Below are 9,192 nucleotides of genomic sequence, written 5' to 3' on the forward strand. Positions count from 1 at the left end.
TGGCATCACATTTAGGTAATATTCAAAGAGTTAAAAAGATTGATAAGCCACTGTTACACGTTCACAACCACATCAAGGCTTATAGGATTGGAATTGTATATTGATTCAAGGAAGGTTCTCTCAGGTTTGAGAGGGTTGATCTCTTGGTCTAGAAATCGGTTTGACGATTGGCATGGTCTTGTCAATTGTTTTGCAATTTGTATGGTCTTGCAAATTGGTCAGGTTTACTTTTGATTTTGTAATGTTTCAAAATCATAGTGGAAACTCTCAAACGAGAATTGCTTAGGGAGTTGATGTATACCGGGAAGGTAGAACCAGTATACATGCTTGTGTTTGTAATGTTTACTTTCTGAGATTGACATTCTTTCTTTACAATTTATAATCTACTTTGCAAACTCACCCTTTTATGTTTAAGTGTAAAGCTTCCGTAGATTTTTATAAGAGCATGCTCTATTCTTAAGGGTCACAATCCTACACTTGGTATACATAAGTAAAAACAAGACCCTACATGTTTGTTACAAAATTTAAATTTTTAGCGGTCTGCTGATAATTTTAAGATTTGATATGTATTGGTTATAAGTTATTAAATTTTAGGATTTTGTGTGTTTTCTAATTTTCGAAGGAGTTTTTCAGAATTTTTATAACTTTGAGGTTATTTTTTATAAATTTTAGTTTTTTAGTGTCTGACAGTAATTCCTTGAATTCGTCTTTGTTGTTCGCAAGTTTTAAAATTTTAGAATTTCATAGTGCTTTTTTATTATTTGAAATTTTGAGGGTGTTTTTATAGTTTTTAAAATATTGAAGGTTTCATGTTTGTTGTTTTATGTTTTGAAACGTCTGGATGTTTTGTGTAATTTTATACTTTTAAGAGTGTTTTGTGCAATTTTTAAAACTTTTTAGGGTTTTTTGCAATCTTCATATATTAGAGCTTATTTAAATAAAATATTCAAATAGACAAGGGTAATATTGATCATAGAAATATTTTCCTGAACTCATACTTTTAAAGAGATATATATGATTTAAATTATTAACCTGTAAGTAGTTCACATAGGATTAGGATAGATATAATTATGATTATAATAAATTAAAATTTAAATAAAATATTCAAATAGTCAAGAGTAATGTTGACCATAAAAAGATTTTCTCGAACTCGTACTTTTAAAGGGAGTATGACTAGTTAAGATGCACGTGTAATGTACGTGGTTGAATATTATAATTATTTAAATTGATAAAAATAGAATAAAGATAAAAAATAAAATAAAATTTTTTGTGGGATTGATCATCAACTCAATAATCTCTCCCTCAAATGAAATATTATCATTGTTTTCTTTAACCCAAATAGTGGCCACGTGATCTACTACTTGTAAGTTATAAACACATTGATCTAATATAACATCTCCGTTTATTAGTGCGCTGAAGTCTTCAAAAAATGGGTGATCATTTAATTCACAAAGAAATTTTGCATATGAATTTACTTGTAATATGTTCATTAAACTTTTAGTTGTAGTTTGACTCATATTCAGATTAACTTTTAGTTATGGTTTCACTAATATTTATATTATCTAATATTCTCATTCAACTTTTTAGCTCATTCTCTGAACCATAGAAGTAAATCTGAAAGTATGAAGAATTATTTTCTTATTAAATTAAAGCAAGAAGATAATGATATATTTCGTCATGTGCTCTAATTATAAATTTTTTTTTCTTTGATGTAAGGTCCCTATCAAATATGGTCCCAAACGATGTGAATAAAAATAGTATTATAATTCACCTGCCTAGGGTAATTATATTGTATATAGGATATATAACTCATTTAGAATATCTACATATGCTAACTGGATTTTGTTGTTGTGAGAGCAAAATGTTAGAGGCTCGTATTCAAACTTTTTGGCTCTATAGAAGACACAAGAATGTGGAGTGTATAGCTTATATACCATAAGAACATACTGGTTCATGAAGAAATTTTTCCTAATAATGATATTGTTACGACTATGCTACTATTTAGTATTAAATCAATTTCATTATATAAGATTATATGATCCTTTTTAATAAAATATAAAATATATATGGAAACCTCGATGCTTATGTCTAGTAGTTGGACTCCACAAAATATGTTAACTTTATATTGTAGTTTGTTATTGGTAGTACTGTTGGCAATGCCATTACCTTTCCTCTTTATCCTATTATTCACGCTTTTCTGATGTAAGTCCTATTTTGCTAAGTTTTTTTAATATCAGAGGTTAGAATATTCTCTTTAGTTTAAAAAATGCTAATATTATTTTCTTAATATATATATATATCCAAAAGTCAAAGAAAAAATTTCTACAAAGGAAAAGTAATTTAATATGTTAAATTAATAATTAATTTATAAAATATACATATGCAGTGCAGATAGCTATAGAAAGTAAGATATATACCTTCATGAAAATTTCATAGTGAGTGACCAAGTACAATCATTCATACTTTAAACATGAATAATTATTATTTTAGCTACTAATTTGATACGCATAACTATAGAATAAATCTCAAGCAAAAAATAGGAATTGAGATTGTATAGGTAAATAAATAAATGTCATTAGAGCTCCTCTTTATATTAAATTTAAAAATAATAATTTAAATTATTAAGCGTCAAATATTAGTTCATGTCAGAAAGTAAAGTAATATATGGTCTATATACCTATATAGTTAATCAATCAAATATATTAAAATTATGATGATCACAGTCAAAATTATATGGTGGGTTTACATTAAATATAATTTATAAAAAATAATATATTAAAGTAAAAATTCTTTTAACCACTATATAGATTGTCTAAAAATTTTTGCATATATAAACTATATTACCTAGGAATAGTGATGTGTGGCCTAATATATCTTAAGAACCACTTACTCTTTAATATCATCGTTAATTAACGTATCTACGCATTATATTGAAAACACAATTAAAATTAGAAAACTACAAAAGAAACACCCTCAATAGTTTTAAAAATTATAAAAAAAACCCTAAAATTTTGTAATTTACAAATACACAAAACTATTGAACATTACATTGAAATCAATGAATTACAAAATTTCAATGTACTGTTAGGTTGGAAATTATTTGGATTTTTGTAAATTTTATAATTTTGTGGGTTTATTTTGTAATTTATAAAAAGTTTAGAGTGGTAATTGGAAATTCCATAAATTTTTGGGGATTATTTGTGTTATTTATAGGTTTTAAGTGTGTTTATAGGTTTGAAATTTCAAGGTTTTTATATAAAAGTTAAAATTTTTAAGGGGTGTTTTTGCAAATTTTTAAAACTTACAAGATACTTTCTTTAAAGTCAAAAAAATTTCAATTTCTAGGTGGAATATGTTTTTCAGATTTCTTACTGAATTAAAATAAGTAAAATTTATAATTTTCAAGATGTTTTAATAAAATTTTAAATTTGTAGGGGTGTTTTTACAATTTAAAAAACTTAGAGAATGTTTTTTACAAAGTCCAAAAACTTTTAGGTGCTAGCTAGCATATGTTTTTTTGATTGTTTTGAGAACTGAAATAAGTAAAGGAATTATATCAAACGTATCTCCTTTATCCAAAAATATGTTAAGTCTCGTTAAATCATTTAATTACCAATTCAAAGAAGATGAGATAACTACTATAGATTAGGATACCAATGTAATATTTAAAAAATTTTAGGTAATATTTGCCACGAAAAGATTTTCCCAAAATCGTACTTTTAAAGGGAGTATGATATTTTAATATTTATATATACCTTTATCGTCTAACATTGTAACTTTAGTTGGCACTTTAGTATTTTCCACAATGCAAACGTGAAGCGTTTCATCTAAACGTTGTAAGGTAACATTCACAAGTTGATTTGAAGCTTTTAACCACTAGTTGACATGCACGTGCAATGCACGTAGTTGAATATTATGATTATTTAAATTAATAAAAATAGAATAAAAATAAAAAAAATATAGTTTTTGTGAGATTGATCATCAACTCAATAATCTCTATCTCAAATAAAATGTTGTTATTATTTCTTTCAACCCAGGTTGTGGCCACGTGATATACTATTTGTGAGTTATAAACACATTGATCTAGTACAACATCTTTGTTTATTAGTATCTTGAAGTCTTCAAAAGATGGGTGATCATTCAATTCGTAAAGGAATTTTGCATATAAATTTACTTACAATATGTCCATTAAACTTTTGGTTGTGGTTTGGCTCATATTCACATTAACTTTCAATCATATTCACATTATCTAATATTCTCTTTTAATTTTATAGTTCATTCTCTACATCATAGAAGTAAAACTAAAAGTATAAAAAATTATTTTCTTGTAAAATTAGAGCAGGAAGATTATGATATATTTTACCATATGCTATAAATATAAAAAAAATTCTTTGATGGGTCCCTATCAAATTTTGTCCCAAACAATATGAATGAAAAATGCCATTATAACTCACTTACCTAGGACAATTGTATTGTACATAGGACATATAACTCATTTAGAATATCCACATCAAGTAAGTTAATTTTGCTGTTGTGAGAGCAAAATGTTAGAGGCTCGTATTTAATTTTTTTGACTTTAGAAGACACAAGAATTTGGAGTGCATAGCTTATATATCGTAAAGAACATATTGATTTATGAAGAACTTTCTCTAATAACGATATTATTACAATAATATTAATATTGAGTATTAAATCAATTTTATTATATAAGATTATATGATCCTTTTTAATAAATTATAAAGTATATATATGAAAACATTAATACTTATGGCTAGTAGTTGGGCTCCACAAAATAGGTTAACCTTACATTGTAGTTTGCTTTTGGTAGTACTGTTTGCAATGCCATTACCTTTCCACTTTATCTTATTATTTACGCTTTTCTGATGTAAGTTCTCTTTTGCTAATCTCTCAATTGGCTATATTTAGTTATTATAATATCAGATGTTAGAATATTCTTTTCTGTTTAAAACGTATTGACATAATTTTCTTAAAAAATATATACATGTAGTAGCAATAGTATATACTTCAGTTCAACTCAAACATTGGCTTGAAACCATTTAGAGTGAGGTTCGTTCTACGCTAGAATGGTGATATAGTGATTATGTAATCCCACTGTTTTAAAAAACATTCGGTCCGCTTAGGCGTTCACCTAGGCCTAGACGGTACCTAGGCTGCCTAACTAGAGCCTAGCATCTAGGCGGTATTTAGGCTGTCCACCTAGATTTTACGATCGTTTAGGGGAGCATTGTCTGCTTACGTGAATTGTACCCTGTAGGTCTAGGTTGTAATTTTATGTGTTGTAGCCTACACGTCCTCCAAACTCCATTAATATGAACACCTTCACTATCTCCTCTGACCTTTAACAAAACCTCATCGACCACCACTTAAATGTAGAAAGAAATCCGCCTAGACACCAGTCCGACATTTAAGCTTTCTATAATATTAACATTTACTATCAATTATTATAATTAAAAATAAAAAAAGAAAACATCTTAGGCTCTAGCATTGTTAATTATTATTTTGGCTATTTAATACCTAAGTATGCATGATTTATTATGGAACTAAAATTACTATCTTTTTTTAAAAATTTATATAAATTTAATACATCTTTTTATCAATTATTATAATTAAATAATTTAAAAATAGTCGAACGCCTAGCGCGCTGCCTAGGCGTACGCCTAGGAGTTTAGGCGATAGGCGCTCGCTCAAACGCCTAGTCTTCCTAACGCCTTCTGTAACATTGCCGAGCTCCCCTGATCTCTGTAACTACTTACTTCTTAAATATCTATTTAAGTTAGTTAACAACAGTAACTTAAACTCTAAAAGTGTAAGTTAACAGTAAACTTATGTTTAAGTTTAAGTTTAAGTTAAACTTAAGTTTAAGATAACAATAAACTTAAGTTTAAGTTTAAGTTTAAGTTAATATTAAGTTTTTTGTTGATGGTAAACTTAAGTTTAAGTAAACAGTAAACTTAAGTTAACAGTAAACTTAAGTTTAAGTTTATTGTTAACTTAAACTTAATAGTAACTTATAAGTTAACAGTAATTTGAGTTGAGAATGAGTTTTTCACTGTTGAGATAAACTTATAATTTGAGTTGAGAAGTATAACATACAAAGAGCTATTGTAATTGGTAAATCAAGCAATTTAGTTAATAGTGTTGGTATTTTAGTATTTATGCATCTTTGATTGAGTATATATATTTATCTTCAAGTATCATAATTAAAAAAAAACACCCAGAAACCGCTTAGGCGCCTGCCTAGGCGACTAAGCGCTGGGCGCCAAGTCCGAGGCCTAGAAGCGCCCAACGTTTAATGTAACATTGTGTAATCCAAAAGTCAAAGAAGAAATTTCGACAAAGGAAAAGTAATCTAACATATCAAATTAACAACTAATTTATAAAATATAGATGGACAGTACCGATGGCTATAGGAAGTAATGTATATATCTTCATGAAAATTCTATAGTGAGTGACAAACTACAATAATCCTAATTTAAGAACAAGTAATTATTATTTTAATTACTAATTTAATATGCATAACTATGGAATAAATCTCAAGCAAAAAATAGGAATTAAGATTTGTATTATCCTGTAGGTTAATAAATAAACGTTATTAGAGCTCCTTTCTATATCAAGTTTAAAAGTAATAATTTAAATTATTAAGCGCAAAATATTAGTTCATGTGAGAAAGTAAAGTAATCTATGGTCTATATACTTATATAATCAATCAATAAAACGTATTAAAATTATGATGATCACGGTCAAAATTATATAGTTGGCTCACATTAAGTACAATTTAAAAAAAATAGTACATTAAAGTCAAAATCATTTTAACCACTATATAGATTGTCTAAAATTTTTTGCATATATAAATTGTACTTCCTAGGAATAGTGATGTACACACTTAACTATGGCCTAATACATCTTAAGAACGATCTGTTCTTTAATATCATTATTAATTGACGTATTTATGCATTACACTGAAAACACAATAAAAATTTAGAAAACTATAAAAGAAACACCCTCAAAAGTTTTAAAAATTATAGAAAAAACCCTAAAATTTTGTAATTTAAAAATATGCAAAACTATTAAACATTACATTGAAATCAAGGAATTACAAACAACCATTGAAAAATTTTAAACTTTGTAGGGGTAATTTGCAATGTACTAAAATTTGAGGGTTTTGTTGTAACTTTTAATTTTAATAGATTTTTTAATTAGTTATGTTCCTTTCAAAAAAGTTATGGCTAATATTAACCATGAAAAGTTTTTCCTGAACTTATACTTTTAAAGGGAATATGATATTTTTTTACAAATTTTTAATTTTCTAGGGGTTGTTAGTAATTTGTATATTCATTTTAGTATCTATAGCTTAGAAATTCTCATGGTATTTTTTGGTAAATTGTGAATTTTAGGGGTTTTTTGCAATTTTTTAGACTTACAGGCTTTTTTATAGATTATAAATTGTTTATAGACTATTTATAATTCTTATGTTTTCAATTTACTAATGAGTTTGAAATTCTCATGGTGTTTTTTGTAAAATTTGAATTTTGAGTGTTTGTTTATAATTTTTAAAATTTTAAGAGTGTTTTCTATAAATTATAAATTATGTAGGGGATATTTGTAATTCTTGTAATTTCAATGTACTGTTAGGTTAGAAATTATCAGATTTTTTGTAAATTTTATAATTTTGAAGGTTTTATTTTATGATTTGTAAAAGTTCAGAATGTTTATTGCAAATTCTATAAATTTTTGGAGGTTGTTTGTGTTATTTGTAGGTTTTTAATAGGTTTGAAAATTTTAAGGTGCTTTTTACAAATTTTAAACTTTTAGGGGTGTTTTTACAATTTTCAAAATTTACAAGATATTTTCTCCAAAGTCAAAAAACTTTCAGTTTCTAGCTAGTACATATTTTTTAGATTTCTCGTTGAATTGAAATAAGTAAAATTATAAATAGGATAAATTATTTAATAACCAATTCAAAGAAGATATGATGATTAGAATAGATTAGGATAACAATGTAATGTTAAAAAAAAGTTAAAGGTATTATTGATCATGAAAATATTTTTCCGAACTTGTACTTTTAAAGAGAATTATGATATGATATGATATGATTAATATTTGTCAAAATTAATATTAACCCTACCAAAAATCTAATTTAAATATACCCCGATTCAATTTAGAAACAGAATTTGAATAACTTAAACAACAAGTTTAAGAAATTTAATAGTTTGAAAAAGTTATAACCAAAACAAAATTGTGTACTCCTTTCTTAGGTGTTACTATCAATATTTTATCAGTTATCAACCCACGTTTTTTCCCCCTTGTGGTAGGAAAGAAATTTGAGATAGTAGATGGTTGTCAATTTATTCCCCATTAATTCACAATTAAATCATCAGTAAGTTACGCCACAATTAGGTATGTGTGGTATTTTCTCCATACATATTCCATTTTGTTTTTCAAACTACAAACAACCTATCTAGAGAACACGAGAGAAGAAGAGCCAAAAGAAGTCACTAGTCGGTCCTCGTGTGCGATCATTCATCAAGAGCAACATCGCCTATTTCTCCGCATCTTTGGAAATTTTCAAATTTAGTAGAGTACGAATTTTATTCCAATTTTTATTAGAATTAGTTCTAACAGAAGCGAAGTTGCGAAACTAATGAGTTGGGGTGGTTTTGAGGCCTCTCAAATACATTATGAAAACACTACAGCCCATCATCAACGTTCATCACATCCTCATGCAACAAGTAAAACTTCCAAACAAGAACCAAAATTTCAAACTACAGGTACCACACAGAAATAGGTAAGGATCACATGACAACTGCTGCTCTTCGATGTTCTGGCTAGATACTATTATTAGTAAAACTGCTCATATATATCTAGTTGATCTAAAACTTTTATGCGACAGACAGCAAAACACAACACTGATGAATTTATTAGTGAACTCTTCATGAGTTTGAACAAGTTTCAGGTATCTAAAGCATTGAAGAAGGAAGCTGCTTCCTTTGCTCTCTCATATCTTCAGTGCCGATAGAGCTTACCAAAAACGTGCAAGAGAGAAACAACAGCAATGAAGCCAATGCTCATGATGAGCACAGTGTTAGGATTCATCTTGCGGCCTGCAGTGTCATCAGTGTAAAACTGAAGCATCGTGCTGGCTCCTCCAGCACCACCTCCTCCGCTGCCGCC

This window comes from Asparagus officinalis, chromosome 7 (genome assembly GCF_001876935.1).
Source record: "Asparagus officinalis chromosome 7, Aspof.V1, whole genome shotgun sequence".
In the NCBI taxonomy this organism is placed as follows: domain Eukaryota; kingdom Viridiplantae; phylum Streptophyta; class Magnoliopsida; order Asparagales; family Asparagaceae; genus Asparagus; species Asparagus officinalis.